Genomic DNA, 20311 nt, shown 5'->3' on the forward strand with positions numbered 1-20311 from the left:
CCCCAGGTCCCGAGATCGAGTCCCACCTCAGGCTCCCTGCATGGAGCCTGCTTCTCCCTCTGCCTGTGTCTCTACGACTCTCTCTCTCTGTGTCTCTCATGAATGAATAAATAAACTATTAAAGAATAAAACAGTCTTGTAAGGGATTAAGGGGAAGCCAAAGGGAAGGGAAGCAAAATTTCAAGCAAGTGTAAGAAGACAAGGAATGATGTCAGAAACATGAGAAATATCAAGATAGAGACTTGCCCTAGTGTGCGGCAACCTGGAGGTCACAGGGGCTCTCTGAGCTCAGATTGCCTGTGTGGGAGGGGCGCGAGCCTCCTTGGAAGGCGGAGACGTGAAGGAGAGCTGAGGAAACCACCGCCCTCGAGGCTGGCTGCTCGGAAGCTGGACAGGGACCCAGAGCAGGCGAGGTACAATTGGTTCCTGCTCTGCTCATGCTGTTTCTTTCACCAGGAATTCCTGCTCCTCGACCTGGCCATTTCTGTTTGCTCAACTCCTGTTAGATCTCCAAAGCTCACACGACAGAGAAAAGTAAATCTAGGCCAGTGTGTCCATCTCAAGGTGACCTTCGATGTTGCATTTTCCTTTTTGTCTCACATTCTGAGAGGGTCATGGACAAACTCATGGTGTCAAAAGTGATCCTAAGCTTTGCTCTGGGCTCCCTCAGCACTGTGCTGCCGTGCGGAGCCCACCTCTTCTGTGTATCATTGGTTTCTTTTCCTGTCTTTCTGCCTAAGGCCACTGGGAATGTCTTGGGAGCAAGGAGCGTGCTTTTTTTGGTGGGGTATTATTGTTATTTTTTACATGTTTACATTATTTTTTACATGTATTATTAAGAGTTTTTTTACTTGTTTACTGGCCAGCCCCTATATTTCTCAAGTGCACTAATGTGTCTTTAAGCCATGTCAGGTAAAGAACTGTCAAAGGCACTGTGATGTTGATTCTGGAAAATGGAAACCTGTGCAGTGTCACACCATGAACACATTCTCCCGAAGTAGTGCTTTTTCAGGCGAGGAGATGAAACAAGAAGTGAGATGTGCACTAAAGACATCTGAAGATGGCACCTTTTGAACCAGCAGATCCTGATTCAGCTCATGGCCTCGAAGTGTTTGATGTTCCTATCTGAGCATTGTTTATACTTCCCACATCCTATATAGTAGCAGGCTTGTTGGAGGCCGGGGCCACATTCCACAAATTTGCAGATCTCTACGTTCATAGTACTTAGCAAATTAACTGTATAGCATGTAGTTGAGAACTATTTGTTAGGTTGACTCTGCATGGGCTGCAGGGCATTTAACTTTTATTATAATTAGGAGTAAAATCACACTCTAGGATGAAAAAATATTTCAAGGATCTCAAAATCTTATTCTTGCTCTCAACAGTTTTTATCTTCCTTTTGGCATATATTTTCTCAGAGGGCTCACAGATGGTCTCTTCATCATGCCCATCATGCCTCCATTGCCAGAGTACATGGGAAATGGAGAGGCGATCATGCCCATCATGCCCATCATGCCCATCATGCCTCCATTTCCCAAAGTACATGGGAAATGGAGAGGCGATCCCTCCTGGGGTTGGGCTCTGGTGCCTACATGTTTTTTGACTTTGTAGAAATGTAGAAATTAAGTCGATGTCACCTCCTCTTCTTCTTCCTCCGTTGGTTCACAGGGGAAAGCCTTTCCATCAGTAGTAGGGAGCCTGACACACCTGAGTTGTCCAATTCTTCAATTTTGGACCTCTTGATTGAATTTTTGAATATGCACCGAAGGAATGTGGATTTGGAAATTGAAGGATTTAGTTTAATTTCCCGAGTAGAAGTCCAGCTCTATAGTTCATGTAAGGCTTTGATGGTATTGTTAATGGTCACTGGTCTGCACGGGCTGCAGGGCATTTAGCTTTATTATCGTTAGGAGTAAAATCACATCTAAGATGAAAAATGACTGGGGCGTTGTTAACAATCTAACTAGGAGCCTCAGTTTTTTTATCTGTAAATGGACTGATAACGATGCCTATTTCCAACTCTGAAGATTAAGTGAGATGATATATTTACGAGGCTTCTCAGAGATGTGACATACCGTCAACACCTAACAACTCCTATTTTTGTTATGAGGAGGAGACGTCAAGGCATCTGCCTCAGTCCGTAGACTTGCATGGACTGGCAGGAGGATCTGACCTATCTCAGGTGCAGGCTGTGGGAGCTAGATCTGCAGAGATAATTTCCGACTAATGAGTTTCCACGTTGTGCTGCTCTCGCCCTGCATGCCTCACGTTCCACCTGCCCTTGCCTTTTCTTGCATGCTCTCGTGACCTCATCCAGGGCCTCATAACCCCTTGCTCTTAACAGATTTCATAACCACACTTCCCTTCAGTCCCTCCTTCCTGTCAGAGGAATCTTCCACAAGCCTAGATCCGAGGTTAACACTTCTTTGTTTGAAACTTCCGGTGGCTTTCCATGATCTATTTAATCTCCATAAATGGTTATTTGAGGTGTTCAGGGCTTCCCTGTCTGGAGCTTACCGAGACAAATTCAGGCTTGGCGTTAGATGGGCTCTTGTTTCAACACGTCCCTGGCACGAGTATTTGACCTTGGTCCTTATCTAAATTGCCTCTGTTTTCTCATTAATAAAATGGGGATTATGGTATTTGCCTTACGGGTTGATATAAGGCTTACAGATGATGAAAGTACAGTTGTTAGTGTGATGCTCCAAAATGACCGTGATTATCCTACTGAACTGCTTTTGTTCCTCCCTGTCTTTTCTCACCCTGGTGTCTCTTCTTAGGCCCCAAACATAGATTATCCCATTTTCCCTTATTTTACACTTTTCCCACTCCTGCCTTGTTAGCATTCCTAATTTTAAGAATTGATCATCATTATCCTTGACAATTTCTACCCGGACCCACATCAAATCTAAACATGACATAAAGAATAAAGTCATATTCTTAGGTTTTAATGTAATCATGTAATCGGCAATAAAAGTTAACAGTTTCTTTCATTTGCTTTGATTTTAATGGGTGTACTTCCTCATATCAGAGATTCAGAATAGATTTGAAAACAGGGAGTATAAAACACTGGATTTAGGAAAAGCAAATACAGACAGGGGTTCCACCTGTAATGAGCGCCAAGAAGACAGCAGAGGATCAATTTTTCGGTCTCTTTCGCTTGACTTCTCAGCCTACTAGGTGTTCCTTTAACTTAGTAAATATTAATATTTACTGACTCTACTGCACATTTGATCTCCCTCAGAATCATGTTCAGACTATATCTTAAGTGAATACATTATTGGCAAGAATGATGGATTTCACAAAAATACCTGAGCAAATATACCTTAATTTAAAAAGTTTCAAATGGTTTGTTTTGACAACTAGAGAAGAACATGAATTCAATTTGGAATTGAATGTCTGAATCCCCTCATGTAGTCTTTTCAACTTTTGAGGGACTGAACTGTATTTATTAAAGAGGGTGGAGGAGTGTTTCGGGTTAAGCTGTTTCTTTCTGAGAAGTCCTGGCAGGATGAGCTTGTTGATGATTGGATGGAAAATATATCCATCGATAGAGTCAAATACAATCAAATGGCATTTAGGAAACCCAGAGGGCAGATAATCAGTTTCCTCTGACAATCAGGTGATGGGTTTCTTCCCTTACTTACCTGTGTTCAGTCCACAGGCAGCGATTGAGCCTAGATGTTTCCATAATTCTTAACTAAGTTTTAGTTCCACTACTAGATCAAGGCTTGTCCCACAACAGATCATATGGCATATTTAAGGTCAAAATGAAGGAATGAGAGTTGGTTCTGCTGTATTCAAAGCTGATATTTTGTCTGCGGAAGAATACAGGTGTTCCCAGGCTCAATAATAAGTTGGCCTTCCACCATCTAGGTTTCCTCTATATTTGCAACATGGGAGTAATCATGATGCGGTGTCTTATTTAGTGAGATTTCAAAAAATCAAAAATTTTTGGCCATCACGCACCTCCCCCCCCCCAACTCACACAGAATCATCATGCTATGATGCTGCAAAGTGTTCATCTTGAATGTTCAGAGATTTAATCATGTCTTACTCTCCTAACATAAGGCCATTGCATTCACTGTAGTCTCTTTTGAAGATTGACAAGCTGCCCGTCATACATATGGTAAGGCTTACTATTCTTCTAGACAAATAGGAGTTAGCTGTACCTGCTGATGTTGGTAATGCATTTGCAGAGTCCTCAAAGGAGATACTCAGAGTTTCCTTTTAAGTAATGTTCCCCTGAATACGTCCTTGTTGGTGGTGGTCTTTCCCTTAGCCTGCTGGTCTGGATGCTCACGACCGCGAGTTACCTGTGCAACATTCTTCTCAGGTTAGGAGTCAAGATAAGTAATCGCTGGATCATGACCAATCAGTTCTAGAAAGGAACTAAAACTCTTCAGCTTACACTAGATATTAGTGAGATTATGTTTATACAGTTCATGCAGTTGACAAACTTATGGGTCACTGATCTTCTATCCAAACGTATTCACTTTTTGCACTTTGCCTCCAAATCCTCCACTAAAATTTAGCATCCTCTGTTGTCTGGTTGTAGTAACTAAAATTAATAACAGTATGAATTCACTTAATGGAAAATCGTTCTCTCTTTACGATTTCTTATTGTTTGCATCTAAAGCTAACATGCTCAAATTCATTTCCTTGTTCACTCTCAATCAGATTCAGACACAGGGATCTCATGCTTCCACTCCAACTGTGCCCCTAACCTGGGCCATATTCAGCTGCTGCCACTATTTCATATCCTACTCTTGTCTCCACTTCCCGTTTATTCAGTTTTAGAAGGAACTATAAACCTTGGATCACAAAATAGGAGGAAATAAACTGTATCTATATGAACCATAGGTACTGAATATTTATGCATTTAGCTTTTCTTATGACACATCACCCATGCACAGACTGAATTTCCTCAAAATATAACTTGACAAAAATCTTTGAATAAGCTAAGCGATATTCAATAATCTAGCATGATAAAATAATGTAATTTGGTTAGATGATAGTTCTTTATGAGAGAAATGGAGTGGGAAGGAAACTAGAATGAGCTTAAAAAATTATTTTCTCTTAAATTTACCTTTGTAGGAATCTGTCTTTATACATACAGCTTTTTATTTGGAATACAGCTTGGAGTCACTGAAGCAAACATTGCTTTATATACACCATGATACCAAATCAATAATGCGACTGGTGCACTGAGCAAAAGGAGCTCCAGATTATGTTGCTGTTTTCTTTTACTGTTCAGTCAACAGAAAAATAGCCAAAAGAAAAGAAATAAAATACAAAGAAAGACATTTTCATTTCCCATTTTCAGAGCTTCCATTCTCTTTTAACTTCCAGGGAATTAGTGTGCGTGATTGTGTAATTACCATTCTAAAAGACAATTATAGAACTTTTTTTTTCTTTTTTCTTTTTTCTTTCTTTCTTTCTTTCTTTCTTTCTTTCTTTCTTTCTTTCTTTCTTTCTTTCTTTCTTTCTTCTTTTTTTTGCATCTAAGATGTTATGCTTTCACATGCACAAATAACAAGGGCTTCTTTAAAGCAGTTTCAATTAGGCTATTAATAATATTTGACTAGCATTAGCATAGTATATCTTTTTCCATTCTTTTAGCCTATTTGTATCTTATTTTTAAAGTGAGTTTCTTACAGTGATCATATGGTTGCATTTTGCTTCTTTTAATCTACTCTGAATACTTCTGCTTTTTAATTGGGTCTTTAAACCATTTACATTTAATGTGATTATTGATATAGGTGGCTTAAAATCACCTATCTTGCCATTTTTTTCTGTTGTTCCATTTTTATTTTGTTCTTTTCAGCCTTCTTTTGGGTTGCTTTTGGTTATTCCATTTTACTTCTTTGTTGGATAGTATACTAGCTCTAATATTTATTATTCATTTTAAGTGGTCATTTCATAGTTTATAGTACACATCTTTAACTTCGCTTAGTCTACCTTCAAATGATATACTACTTCATGTGTTTGTAAGACCTTACAACGATATAATTCCATTTCCCACATCCTAACCTTTGGATCATTACATTATTGTTATACATTTTACTTCTATATATATTATAAACCCCACAAAGCATTGTTGTTATTTTTGCTTTAACATGGCACCCTTTTAAAGGTATTTAAAAACTAGCTTTTTGAAAATATAAACTAGAATCATGGTGAATATTTTAATGTCCTTGTCTGCTAATTCTACCAGTTGTGTCATTCCTGAGTTAGTTTTGCTTGATTTATTTTTTCCTCATTATGGGTCATATTCCTATCTCTTTGTATGCCTGGTAATTTTTTTAAAGATTTATTTATATATTTTAGATAGAGAGTGAGAGAGCACAAGCAGTAGGAGGGGCAGAGGGAGAGAGAGTTTCAAGTAGATTCCCCGCTGAGCACGGAGCTGACACAGGGCTCCGCCTCATGACCCTGAGATCATAACCTGAGCCAAAATGAAAAGTCAGACACTCAACCACCTGAGCCACCTTGGTGCCCCTGCCTGGTAATTTTTGATTAGATGCCAGACATTGTAATTTTGCCTTGCTTAGTGCTGGATATTTTTGAAATCATTATAACTATTCTTGAGTTTTGTTTTGGGATGCACTTAAATAACTTGAAAAGTTTGATCTCTCTAGGTTTGCTTTCAAGCCTTGCCGGGCATGATCAGAGTAGCATTTAGCTTGCATCTAATATTGTCTCCATATTGAGGTAATACCTTCTGGACACTCTACCAAATATCTTACAAACTGGGTGGTTTTCCACTCTCACTAGTGGGAATAGATACTATTTCTGATCTATGAGAGCCCCAAAGATTGTTCTCTGTGCTTTTTTGAGTTGTGCTTCTTTCCTCAGTCTCAGGCAGTTTCCTCACACATATATGTTCGGACCAGCATTACTCTAAAATTTCAAGTGGGATCTTCTACAGATTTCTATAGTTGTCTATCTGTGCAGCTGTTTTCTCTCTGGAACTCTATCCCACAAGCTCTAGCAGTCTGATTCTCCCTGGACTCTTAGGTCTATTTCTTCAACTGAAGTATACTTCAAAATTTTCCTTGCATTCTTCCTCCATGTGCTGCATCCTGGAAACTCCCTCTAGTCAGTTAGCTGGAGTATCATAGGGCTTTCCCCATTTATTTTCCCCTCTCTCAGTAATCACTGTCCTGTATTTCTTGAGGTTCAATGTCTTACAATTGTTTTTCATATGTTTTGCTTGTTCTTTTTAGTTGTTTTAAGTGGGAGAATAAATCAGTTCTCTAATCTCCATCATGATTGATAGCAGAAATCTCTGTTAATTATATTTGATTTAGAGCTTGTCAACAGGGATGCCTGGGTGGCTCAGTGGTTGAGTGTCTGCCTTCAGCTCAAGGCATAATCCTGGAGTCCCAGGATCGAGTCCCACATCAGGTTCCCTGCATGGAGCCTGCTTCTCCCTCTGTCTGTCTCTTTCTCTCTCTCTCATGAACAAATAAATAAAATCTTAAAAAAAAAAAGCTTGTCAACATACAAAGTACAGTTCTAGAACTGGAAAAGTTTTACCTCCTTTTTCAGGACATATTTTGAATGATTAAGTTTTCCATTACCTGGGCTCATATCTGTTAATCTGTCATCTGTTAAAACACTTGTTGATACCTTCTTGCTATCATCAATTTATTAGTCAGTTTTTTTTTATTTGAAAAATTGGTACAATCATATCAGCCTTCAACTTTCATAGAGGTATGCCACATATAAATAAACAATGTAGGCAATGGTTTAAAAATCTTTGGAAATAAAACATGAATGTAAGCTATAGTAACATATGTTTCATGACTAAAAATTCAAATAGTATTAGATCCTAGATTCTAGGATTCTATAATTTTATTTTTATGATATATGCAGAGTGGGACAAAATTAGAATTATTGTCTTTTTTAATACATGCTGAGAAGGACTCTTCAAAAAGAAGTCTATCATGTTCAGCATAAATGGAATATCAAAGGTTTTTGCTAAAATAAAATGAAAGATTTACGGATATATTATTTCTTGAATAATTAACTTTGAGAATAAAAGGCCAAGAGAAATAACAAAAATTAAATTCTTTAATTGTGCTCTTCTCCAAGGCACTATTGGTTTTTGTGAATTCTTTCTCTGTCAGCATTCACATTTGCATTTATGTATATCTGTGTGTGTATGTGTGTTTATATAATAATATTATAACTTACAAAACTGTACAAATCATCTACCACCACTCTGATCACTTAGAGAAACCTCTACTTAATATGCAGACTGCAAGTTCCTGGCAGGATAGGACTAGAATGCCCTTTTTCTAACTCCAAGTGTGATAAAGTTTTCTTTCTGCTTGTTTCTGTACTTCTTTTTATAACAGTGAGGTAGAGAAAAAAGCATCTGGCAAGATTTTTTTATGCTACATCACAACTCACTTGATCCTGTTGAAATTATTTTATCCTACCTACTTAAAAAAAATCTATGTGAGTAACAGGTTATTTAACAGTTAGGTATGGTTAACATGTGTTCATTATATCATGTTCTCAGTGCTGAATTACAAAACCATTATATCTTAGTGTTACCATTGGCATCATATTTGTTAATCCACCAACTTACGGTAGTCATTAAAAATAGAGATAGCAGTTTCTTATACTTTTGGTTCTGCTTATCAAAATAATTCACTTGAGGGACACATACTTTATTAAGGATTCCATCTATCTTTCTGCACCTCCCATCCCTAACAGCTCAACAAATATTTACCATCTACATTCATCCACTAACCACTCTTTGGTGTTCAGGTCGGCAGTATATATTTTTTAAGATTTATTTATTTATTCATGAGAGACACAGAGAGAGAGGCAGAGACGTAGAAAGATGGAAAAGCAGGTTCATCACAGGGATCCTGATGCGGGACTCAATCCCTCGACCCGGGATCATGCCCTGAGCCCAGGGCAGATGCCCAACCACTGAGCCACCCAGGTGTCCCATCAGGTTGATAGTCTTAATGAAGTGCACCCTCTTCTCTACAAAAATACTTTTGTGTTACACGTAGTACAGTTTTACAGAAAAGCATCTTTGGTAGATGAGAATGGCCACAAATATCTTGCAACTTCCTCCATCAAGAGGTCGAGTCCATTTTCCCATTGTTTGTGTCTGGGCTGTCTTGTGACTCAGGTTATCATAAAGCAGATGTGATATTATGTGAGATCTGAGCCAACACCTTATAAGACTTTCAAGGTTTTTTAATAGTCCTCTTGGAACTCTGTTTCTTGGAGGCCGAGCGACCACGTGGAGAGAGACCCAGATACCTCAAACATCTTAGCCATCCTGCTTGTCCCAGCTGAGATCCCAGACATGTGAATGAGCACCATGAACATCACCTGGAGTAGAGATGAAATTTTTCCAGCTGAATCCATTCCCAACTGCTGACCCACAGAATCATAAGCAAATAGCTAACTTTAAGCTGCTACAACGTTTTGCAGTAGTTTCTTACACAGCAAGAGGCAACTGAGTACTACAGATGAATAGTCCTTCTGTCTCTGCCTTCTCTTCTCCTTTCTTTTATAGTCCTAACAACTTCAGTTTCTCTTCTCCAGGCCCTTTAAAAGTCTTTTGTTATAACATACTCTAGGAGTCATACCCAATGCAATCCATTTGCTATTAGCTATCTATGTAATAAGTTATATCATATAGACAAAGTGTTTTTTAAATCTCAGTTTATTTAATTCTTCTAGAACTCGTATGAAATAAATAGATGGCAATGATATTCAGGTTTAAGATGATGAAGCAATACTTTGCATTAATATAATACCTTTCTTTTAGTGAGGCTCACTTTGCTTTTTAGACATGATCTCAGCATTCCTTTAATTGTGCAATCAGATAGATAAAATGTGATGAGCAAATTTAATATCTTCATGGAATTTCTGGTACTGTTTGGACCTTGCTAGTGTTCTTTCTTTCTTTCTGCTGAATTACTATATATGATATCCTAGCGGGGGGAGGGGCACGGTGGAAATAGTCACAGAGACTATTTTTTAGTTTTACTAAACAGAATGTCTTACTTCGTTTATATAGAGCCAAAGCAAAATTAAAGACTTTCAGGTTTGAGGAAGAAAAAACATTTCACCTTCTTTTATTCTACTCCTAACATTTTTCTTTTTAATTCTTGTACTTTAGCACTTAAAATTACCTGCTTTGGCTATTTTTATAGACTGTGTGAACTGGTTGGCTGCTAAACTTTATTTTACCTTTGAAAGTTTGGAAGTGGTGTTTTGTTAACAATTTTTTTTTTAATTTCTTGGAATCAGAAGACCTGTCTTACATTTCAACCACACATTTCAGCTGTCACCACCACCTCGTCATAGAACATATTGTCTTCACATTCTTAAACTCAAATAAACATTGGCCCTTATATTTATGACCTAGTTTAGGATGGAAATCTCTACCCTGAGGTCTGTAAAACTACCCAAATGGTATAAAATTTGTGTGGATGTGCCTTTTTTCTTAGTAAAGAGTGCATAGTTTTTCAACAAACTCATTACCCTCAATTTCTTAACCAATATCCTAGGAATCTGGATTTTATGACATTCCTCTATTCCTGCTTCGGTTCCACCATGAATTAAGGCTCCATAGCATCATTCAGATAATCCAAATATGCAATTTCTTTCAAAAGAGTAGACTTTTCAGGGGCATGTAGAGATCAATAGTCAATCTCAGGGAACAATCAAAGGAATCATGCCAGGGGGGATATTTGTATTTTGTCTTCGTTAATTTGGGCTGCTATAACAGAATAACATAGAGTGGCTAGTTTAAAGAGAAGCATTTGTTTCCTACAGTTCTAGAGTCTGGAAGTTCAAGATTAGGGTGCCAGCATGGTTCGGTTCTTAATGAAGGCCCTCTTTCTGGTTTGAGTCTTAACATCTAAGCTAGTTGTCTTTCTTCTCTCGTAAGAACACTAATCCCATTTTGGGGAGATCTACCTTTATGACCCACTTACCTCCCAAAGTCTCCACCTCCAAATACCATCACATATGGGCTTCAACATATGAAATTTGGGAGATGCAAACATTCAGGCTAAAGCAGATATTCAGCCAAATTATATTTTATTAGAATTATAGTGTAGTGTTTTCTCAAACCATGGTATAGGAAGATCAGAAATTTCCTGGACTCTATGCCAGACAAAGCGAATAGGAATTTTGAGGGGCAATGCTGAGGAATCTGTATTTAGTCAAATTTCTTTGGTGATTTTAAAATACGCTAAGTTTAAAAAAATAAAATAAAAAAAAATACGCTAAGTTTGAGAACCACTGGTAGACAGTATATTAGAAAACTGCCGTCTTTTTTTCTTTTAATGACAAATGAAATCAAATATGGAAAGTATGTAGAACTTTTTCAAAATACAGCAAGAGTTGTAACTAGCTAGTCATGTGATCAATTAAATGCAATTAATTTCATGCTGGATTTGGTTGTGATTATTAGTTTTTTTTTTTTTAAATGATGTGCACGTGCACAGTAAAGGGAAAACTGACATCCCTTTGTTGAGACTGTTTATGAGATGCTATCTTTTGAGAGAACATTTAGATGGCACTGTGTCTGTCTGGTGGGAAAAGGTTTTCAGCTCTTGTCTGTTGATCTTGAGGTTTTGTTGCACTAGGGAATGAAATACTCAGTGTGTTATATCCACAGAAGCAGAAAGTGCTTTCTTTCCCCCTAGCCCCTTCTTCCTAAGATGTCATATCTTGGAGAAAAACAAAACAGAAAAGGAACAAATTTATTCTCAGGGAGCTTGGAGAAGCATGAATTATTTATTCTCAGAAATCCTCTACTATCTTTGCATGAAAGAGAGCCTTATTATTAAAAGTGAATGTTTCTTTTTCTGCATGTCAATAACTGGGAGATCAGAACGACTGGCTGTTAGATAGCTTCCTCCTTGGAGACTGAACTCCCTAAGGCAGCCTCTGCAGCAGCTAAATTATTTTTAAGACAATAAAATCATTGGAATTGATATATTAACACCCCAAATTGATGTGACAGGGGTCTGCCACTGAGGCAGTCTAAAAGGAAGAAAAGGCCATTAAAATGATCTCAATTACCTTTTAATTATGAATTAACACATTTGCATAAATCATAGCACAGAGAATTTCTGGGTGCATGTGTGTGTTTAAATTGCCTGGGTTTACGAGGCTCCTTATTTTCTTTCAGCTAGGTCGAGCAATAAATTCTCTACTACCTTCATCCTGGAGCACAGAAAGTCAATTCTTCTTGCCTGGGGAAAAATTTAAATTTTCCCTTGATGCCAGTAATCTCATTTTCTTTCCAAGCAGTTGTGCAAATGAGAACAATCGTTTTGTCTTTTCCAGTTCATACTGGGCTTCTCCAGAGCTGAAAGAACATGGTGCTTGCTTGATAAAATAAATTTTTGTTAGAAAGAGGCAGCTGGGCCTTTCCATCCCTCTGGGATGGAAAATAAAGGAGAATTACAAATTGGGCTTGTCATGCTGCTGGGCAGTGACTTTGGGAGTCACAGCCCCTGAAGGCCCACCTAGCAACCTGATTCTCTTTGCTCCAAGGTAAGTGGGAACCTGGAGACTATTGGCATTTCATTCCTGGAAAGAAAATACTAGCTGTTTGAAATCAGCTCTTCTTGTTTTTTTTCTGAGTTGAGGGAGACCCCAGCATTTGAATCATTATAAAGACTCCTATACGTCCAATATATGCATACTATCCAGCCGTACTGGAGAAAAGGCAGTGTTTGTTGACTTCCCTTTGTTAAAATAGGTAACCACTTAAAGAAAAATGTCAAGGCTGGAGGAAGGCAAAATTCTAAAGGAAAAGAGTTGATGTGCGGTGTCACAGCTACCGACCCTCATCTCAGACGTTCCCACCCCCACGCGTGTTCAGGGCCTTTATGCCACTGACAACACCTTCCCACGTCGATTTCCATGCCTCTCTCCTTTCTCCCTTCCTGTCTTTTTCTTCTTATTATTTGGGAGCTTGATATATTTCTGTGAGGCAAAAGATTAGAAACAACCCAAATGCCCATCAATAGAAAGGGCTGGGTAAATAAAGTATGGCACATCCATTTAATGAAATACAATGGAGCTGTAATAAAGAGTGGAGGAGGTCCATGCACTGATAAGAAGAGATCTCCACGATTCATTGTGAAGAGAAAAATAAAAGACTCAGGACAGTGTGTATATTGTATCTTTTATGCTATCTTTTGGGCAAAAAGGAGTCTGTATCCTATTCGCTCCTATATGCTTTAAAAAAAAAAAAACATTTGGAATGATCAGTAAAACAACAAATGAACAACAGTGGCTGGTGCTGAGATAGGAGGTGGTTAGCTGGAGAGGGATTTCACTGTATACCTTTTGGCTGTTTATTTAATTGTATTTTTAAAATTTTAAAATGAGTTTTTCATTTAAGTATAACATACATTCAGAAAATTGCAAAGAGCTTTCGTCTACAGCTCCAAGTGTTCCTCTGTGGAGTCAGCAACCATATCTAGAAATAGAACATAGCACCACCTCACCAGTGCCCATGACGCCAGGAAGCTTATTTGCCTCAGGTGCCCTCCAGTCATTATCTGCTCCCACTATCGTGACTGCTCACTCCTGTTAAAAATTCATCTTTAAAAAGAGGTAAAATCATGACTCTCACGCAAATAGAAAACACATATGGGTCAATGATTTTAACTCATTCATTAATCAGGGAACTAGTAAAATATTTTTTTTTAAAAACCCAGAAAACCAAAAATAAAAAACCCAGAACAGTTCAAAGAGAATCCAGAGAACGGACACTTGTATAGGTAATTGGGAATGTTGAAATGAATTAGCTAATAGATGCAAAATTAGCCAATTTCCATGGGGCTATGATCAATTCCATCTTCACCTTACAAAATTCATTGGTGTATGATTAAACAAGAATAATTTGCATTACTATCCATTGCCCACAACGTACACAGCTGTAGAGGAGCTCAATTTTGTTTTACCAACGAATTATGTGGAGATGTTTTGGGGGAGCCAGCATCTGACAAAGCTCTTATGAATCGTGCTATGATAAATATTCTCACCAGTGTCTTTTGGTCATACATGCATACATTCCTGCCAGGAATGCATCTAGGGGAGGAACTGCTGGGTCATGGGAGATGTGTATGTTCAGTTTGGTACATACTGCTGAACAGTTTTCTAAAACAGCTGCTGTTAGACTTTTTTGATCTTTGAATGTATCACCTCTTAAAAAAATCAATAAATAATGCAAGAAACAAGGATATGGAAAAAGTAGACTCAATATAGCCAACATGTGTGATTATCTAGCAATCAGTAGAGAAAAAACTATATTTTATGGACAAACATATTCTGGTTTTTGGAAAGATGTATGCTATACCAAAGCAAATCGGATTCTTCAAGCACCAAATATACTACAAGAATATTTGGGTCTTTTCCTTCTCATTCTACATTCGCTAAGCATCCTTACAATTACAGACTGGATTTCCTGAGACACCTTGTGTGCCTGATACCTCTTGTGCTTTGCTTCTCATCCTTTTGGACCCACTTTTGATTTACCTGTAGCTAAAGGAACGAACTATGATCTGTATAGGCATCGACTCACATTGTGCTGACAGTATTATGCCCTAAGCATACATTGTGTGACTTTTACTTTTGGGCCGAGGGCTTCTCCAATGACACAGCATGAGACACGGAAGGGAGCCCTGAAGTGGGAGTTTTGGGAGTCAGTAGTTCCTGGGGGGCAATGCTCAACCAATGGGGAACAATGGCAAATACCTCTCCCAAGTGAGGACGAAGTGCCTGACTTGACCCCCATCCTAGCCCGCGAAGTAACTCCGGGAAGATTTATCTTAAATGACACATAAGTTGAGTTCTCTAATCATTTAACCACAGCACAAATATGTTATTAGTATTTCCACACTAAGTTGCATATATTTAAATTATGGGAAAATGTGAATTCTGTGTGAAGTTTGGAGCCAGAGGGCTGGGCCAGTGAGAACTAACTCCATAGTCTGTTGGATTATCTCATGAGTGAAAGTGACTGCAAGTCCTCTCTAAATTTTGGAAGGTCCTATGGGAGATGCTACAGTCTAAGCCCACATATTATCCCTGAGCACTAGCCCCTGGCCTGTAGTCCTGAAGAATGCCTAATGCATACACTAGCAGTGAGATAACTCAGATGTTCTACTTTCTATTTTTATGGCAACCGGGCTTTTGACCTCCATGTGACTTCTCTTCTTACACTAGCTTTTTCTCAAACCTTCACACAAAGTGAGCACCTCCTACAATTACAGTTTCAACTTCTTCAGTGGCCCTAAACTATTTAATGAACATTTCCCCACTCTAGCTGACCAAGCCTCAAAGACTTCCATGATCAATGAGAGGAGCTGATGGTATCTGTATGGCAGAGCAAGGACAGCTGTAAAGCCATGGCTTAGAAGCAGCATTCTGGAGGGAAGGGATCCAGATGGAAGGCTGGGTTTGGCTCCTCCTGTACCATAACCATATTCTGAGCATAAAGCTAGAAGGGTTCCTGGAAACTTCTCAAGTATTTCAGTTCATGAACAGGGAACTATCCCTTCTCTTGCTTCTCTCTTCCAGGTGCATCCTGGAAGATCCCATGGGGACCCTGCCTTGTCCACATTTCAGCAGGCCTTGCTCAAGGGTTACAAGGGGTGCAGCATCTGGTGGGATAAGAGGTCTGTGCACCAAGGACAGAGCCTCCAAGCTCATGTTTCATCTTAAGCACACAACTGCTATGCAGAAGCCTTTCAGTAGGCACACCCATATCTAGAATGGAATTTGGTATTTCAGATGCTTAAACATAATGGGGGCAGCTTTGACTGTACTTTAACTTGTGGAATATTTTTTTCCACTGTAAGCAAGTGTGTACTCTTGGTTATGTCAGGGGAAGCAAGTTGTGTTCTGGATCCAGAAGGGATCTCATTTGGTAGGAGGGCTCTGATCCTGTCACTGCTACTCCAGAATGCCACTTTTCTTGGTGTGACAGGTGGGAACCGTCCCATTTTACTTTGGCATTGTATCAGACAGGGTCCCAGCAGAAACAAGATGGCACACTTGAAATAGGTTTACTCAGTGAGAGCTCTATATAGAAAGGTCTGGTATAGAAGAACCACAAGGAATGGTGAAGAAACCTGGTGCTAGCAGAAGCAGAGGTGTTCCAACCCTCAGGCTGCAGAACTTGAAGAGAATGGTGTTGCTTTGGCTTCCTGGGGAGAGGCAGTAACTTTTGTGGGGCATATCCAGCTTGAGGTAATCTTGCAGAGAGGGAGCCTCTACTCTTCTTCACAGAACTCCCTGGTTAACTTCCTATTAACCAGACTCAACTTGAAGCCAGAGGACTTGGCAGCCTATTGATGCCATCCTCAAGGCAGCTGTGTAGAAGCAGAGACAAGACAATGAAGGAAGGAGAGTGGCTCTGGAGGGGCAAAGAGGAGCCATCGGGGCCAAGGATCGGAGCATACAAGTCTTCTTTCATCTGAATCATGATTAGATATTATTGAAGCTTCACAACTGTGGGTAGGAAACCCAATATTAGTCCATTTTGGAGGTTTATTATTTTGGATTACATACAGAGCAACCTCTGTGGTTCTGACAAGATGTCCTCTGGCCGTCACTTCTGGCTCCAAATGATGCCCTGAGGGGGTGAGGGGGGAGTCCTCCACTGCCTCTCTGGACTTGCTGCTCAGGGCAGGTTGGCACACTACATGCAAGTGTTTCTTCCCACAGCTCAGAGGTCCTTCTCCTGGAAACCATGAGCCTTCTCCTAGTTCTCCCATGGTGGTCCTTCATGTACACTTGAAACACAAGGTCTCCTCTACTTCCCCCTTTTGACAATCTTTAATCAATCTCTTAGTGGACTTGGATCCACTTAGATGAGTTGTGATACATCTCTGCAAGGGCCAGATAGGTGTATCACATGAGTGTATGGGGGTAAGTATAGGGTAGAGCTGGAGTCGAGAAGTGTTTCATATTCCTCTTATTTCACAGTCAGGTAAATCCCAGGCAAATATGACACTAAATGACGGCTAAAGTCTGAATTCAAGAAATAGTGAGGACCAGCTTCTCTGCTTTAGCTGTTTGCTGTCATTTGGGAATGCAGGCAATTTTAAGATACACTGGCATCCAGATTTTCATGTAAAACCTCTCAATTTTTAAATGCTGGCTCTGGGGAGCTATGACAAGGTATGAAGACAAATACTACAGTGTCACATGGAGGGGATTAAAAAATAAGCTTTTTAGGGGAGCTGGTTTACAAAGCTGAGCGTGGAGAAGAATAGGAGTTTAGTCTTCTGTCCTTTCACCGCCACACAGGGGAGCAGGCTGGAGTCTGGTAAAACTGCTGCACTTGCAGCTTTCCTGGGAAGTGCTGTGCACACCTGATATCTTACCTTCAAATAATGCCAAGTGTGAGATCACTCGAGGGTAGGGGATAATGTTTTGAGTTTAGGCATCAAGCAGCCAACCTCAGCTTATCAAGAGTAAACTCTTATTCACCAAGCGTAAACCCCAGTTATACAGAGAGTTGTTTGGCAATGCCTGCTGCTACCTGCCAAAGTCACAAGAAGTTGGATTTGGCCTCCTGGGAGAAGCAACCCCTCATTTCATGGAATGTGGGGCTCGCCAGGTGCTTGTCAGCTCATTGCTAAGAACTTGAGCTCTGCTGTCCTACATTGGATAATCCTGTTTGTTTCTCTCCACTGCAACTAACTCACAGATCTTAGAACACTGAAGACGTGTCAAACAAAACAAAACATGTCTTTGGGCCACCAGTTTGAGAACTCTTGAGTGGACCCTGGAAACCAGGAATGCCTACACAGGACCTGCCTGATGTCTCCTTTTCAGCCCTCAAACTGAAAAGGCGTCCTCTGGTCCCCTGGGGTCAGGGAAAACCCAAATATTAGGAGGAGAAATTAAATGACTTTCTGTTCTCCTGGGGAGGGGCGGGATGCACTTACTTGAGTTCTGATAAACTGCAGCAGATTGAAACGAAACATAGGTAACTTTACAATACCTGATACGATAGATTTTTAATGAATGACTTTTCTACACTAGTAGAAAAATTGGAATCTTTAAAATTCACTGGAGAAGGAGAATGTCCTCATGGGAGGAAATGCCTGGACTTTTCACCTGAACCCATCTTTTTTTTGGGAGTACTTGCTCCTGATTGCTATGCTGACCACCCTAAGTGGCTCAGGGCTGAGGGGTGGGCAGCATTAATGCTCTAGACCAAATGTGGATTCAGAGCTATTTTCTTTGTCTTCACAGCATAGCTAGGCAAGACTGTCCTGTTTAAATAAGACTTTGGTGATGCCATAAGAAAAGATTTGTCTACAAATATTTGTATCATTTAACAAATACTTATTGGTGCCAGTGTTTGTGCTAGGGTTAGAGATCTATTAGTGAACAAAATAGACACAGTATCTGCCTTCCTAGTACTACTCCAGGACTCATCAATACAAAATGATACCAATTGGATAATCTTGATTACAATACATGGCTTGCTTACTATCCTGCGTTCTAACATATAGATCTTTTCTCGTTTCTGGCCTTCTTCCAGGTGTTGGAACCTGCCTTACTCATCCTTGACTATGTGGATATCCACTTTCCTCAAAATCCAAGCCTAAGAGAGAAAGTGCCAGACTTGCTCTTCCTGCAGCCTCCATGAGTCAGCCTCATTGGGCCTACTTTCCTCTTTGGAGACATTTTACTTCTGTAGGCGGACTTTCTCTACTCACAGGTATCTGACATTTTCCTAGCCTACTTCCAAAGGATAAACGTATTGGGATGCAGCATGACAGCCTCATATACATAAGACAGAAATGGGGTTGTGGTGAGGTGTCACTTAACAGTCACACACTGGAAATGTCCTGCTTTACAGAGAAGTGTAAGAGTTGACATGGTATAAACATTATATGGTCTCATTCATTTGGGGAATATAAAAAATAGTGAAAGGGAATAAAGGGGAAAGGAGAAAAAATGAGTGGGAAATATCAGAGAAGGAGACAGAAAATGAGAGACACCTAACTCTGGGAAACGAACTAGGGGTAGGGGAAGGGGAGGTGGGCGGGGGGTGGGGGTGACTGGATGATGGGCACTGAGGGGGACACTTGATGGGATGAGCACTGGGTGTTATTCTATATGTTGGCAAGTTGAACACCAATAAAAAATAAATTTATATATATATATATATATATAAAGAGTTGACATGGTATTGCACAAAACAATACAGTCGATCAGGTCTGGAATCTATCATCTCTGATTATTTTGAAGACACATATTATATTTAGTTCTACATCTGAAAATTGAATTTAAGACACTTTCGATGTTTGATGTAATTTCCCAGAATTACTGAGCACTGACTTCCACTGGGTAGAAAAATACTTGTAAATGATCTAAAAACTAGTTTGCCATTCATTTGCATTAGGCAAATATTGAGCACATATTTTGTTGTTAGGTATTGTACGAGATATTGAGGATATAGCAAATGACTCAGGAACTTATATATAAGAACTATATTATATGTAAGAAATTATATGTATTATATATAAGAAATGACTAAATTATATATAAGAAATATATGTAATATTTATTATATATAAGGAGCTATATTATACATATAAGAATTAGTAATTATTCAATATATATGTGTGTATACGATATGTGTAACTGTTACTAATCAAAATTCATTTGGAAAGGCAGAGTCACTCTGTATAGTATGGAATAAAGACTACATTATAGGAATAAGTCCTTACACAGCTGTGAGAAAAGCTGGGGAAATGAAGATCTGGGAGTAGGAGTCAGATCAGGGAGGAGTTCCTAGCCTGCCTGGAACACTGGCATGGATGGACAAACCAGAGCTTCCACATCAGGCTCTTGCACTGCAGGAGCTCTTGGAGAGGCCTCTGAAAAGCTCCAGGCTCCAGGGTCCCCAGCTTCATGTCTGGTGATGGGCTGGGGGCTGCCGTTAGCAAGGCCAGCCATCAAGAAGAAGAGCTTGATGCAGAACACAGGAGACTGAGGGAGGTCTGGGACCCATGGGGCACTGACCATGACCATGGTCACATGACCATGACCACATCTGATGATGAACACATCTGACGATGTTGACTGTTTCACGTCTGCATCTTAAATTTTCATACAAAACTCCTTTGTTTTGGCCACCTCCAACCTAGAACCATACAGAGAAAGATATTTTGAGAAACGAAGCTTCCATTTTAATCAACTTGACATTGCACCATCCAACAAACTAATTATGTAAGTGAAGGGGGGCAGAGTACGCCACTCTAAAATCTTG

The 20311-nt window shown here is 39.5% G+C and overlaps 1 long non-coding RNA gene across 6 annotated transcripts in view; it reads left to right on the forward strand.

Annotated features, from left to right (window-relative positions):
* LOC140611654 (uncharacterized) overlaps positions 1-20311 on the forward strand; it is a 151334-nt gene that overhangs the window by 36049 nt on the left and 94974 nt on the right. For all 6 annotated transcript variants that reach the window (XR_012012744.1, XR_012012745.1, XR_012012742.1 and 3 more), the window contains exon 2: positions 18575-18754. This is a non-coding gene — a long non-coding RNA (uncharacterized lncRNA). The remainder of the gene's footprint in view (positions 1-18574; positions 18755-20311) is intronic.

The sequence above is a fragment of the Canis lupus genome, chromosome 20 (assembly GCF_048164855.1).
Source record: "Canis lupus baileyi chromosome 20, mCanLup2.hap1, whole genome shotgun sequence".
Classification (NCBI taxonomy): Eukaryota; Metazoa; Chordata; class Mammalia; order Carnivora; family Canidae; genus Canis; species Canis lupus.